General features: G+C 31.7%; 1 protein-coding gene across 1 annotated transcript in view; it reads right to left on the minus strand.

The window, feature by feature from the left end:
* Positions 1 to 883, minus strand: part of LOTGIDRAFT_166663 (hypothetical protein) — a gene marked incomplete at both ends in the record, with an annotated part of 13,961 nt that overhangs the window by 2,962 nt on the left and 10,116 nt on the right. The gene's annotated exons all lie outside the window — the stretch shown is intronic.

Raw genomic sequence — 883 nt, forward strand, 5'->3', positions numbered from 1 at the left:
CACTGATAAATCTTCATTAATAAACTGAACAGTATTAAATGACTATGATAGAATTGATTAGTATAATAGATAGAATTAAGAGTCGTGTTAAATCCTGTTATAAAATGAAAATATGAAATTATTATATCACCTCCTGTTTTCAGGTTTAACAGATGCTGCTCATAGCCTGGTTAAGAGGTGACACACGAAACCGGATTCATATTTACTGATTTCGTCTTTCCGCCTATAACACCTCCACTTCTACACAATTGTTGTTTATTTTTGTAATTTTTTGAAGGATTTTATTGTATATGCTCAATTAGAGCGAAATGGTGGTAAGAAAAAGTGGTTAGAAATAGTGGTTAGAAATAGTGGTTAGAAATAGTGGTAAGAAATAGTGGTTAGAAATAGTGGTAAGAAATAGTGGTAAGAAATAGTGGTTAGTGGTAAGAAATAGTGGTAAGAAATAGTGGTTAGAAATAGTGGTAAGAAATAGTGGTAAGAAATAGTGGTTAGAAATAGTGGTTAGAAATAGTGGTAAGAAATAGTGGTTAGAAATAGTGGTAAGAAATAGTGGTAAGAAATAGTGGTTAGAAATAGTGGTAAGAAATAGTGGTAAGAAATAGTGGTTAGAAATAGTGGTTAGAAATAGTGGTTAGACTATATCGTCCTTTCAAGGGACAGTTGTGCCATTTTTTTTTACCAATCGTACGTTAGTCTCAGAAACAGGATTTTTTTTTAGCTAAGCTTATCAGTAAAAGTGTTCACAGCTTTCTACCGAGGTTTGTCAGAATTATCCTCGTTTGAAAGTAAAAAAAGACCACTGCCATAAATAGAAAATACATATATAGAAAAAAAATTCCTAGTTTGCGGTGTGTTTGAAGGAATTATGCGATTTTCGTAT

The sequence above is a fragment of the Lottia gigantea genome, assembly GCF_000327385.1.
Source record: "Lottia gigantea unplaced genomic scaffold LOTGIsca_60, whole genome shotgun sequence".
NCBI classification, from domain to species: domain Eukaryota; kingdom Metazoa; phylum Mollusca; class Gastropoda; family Lottiidae; genus Lottia; species Lottia gigantea.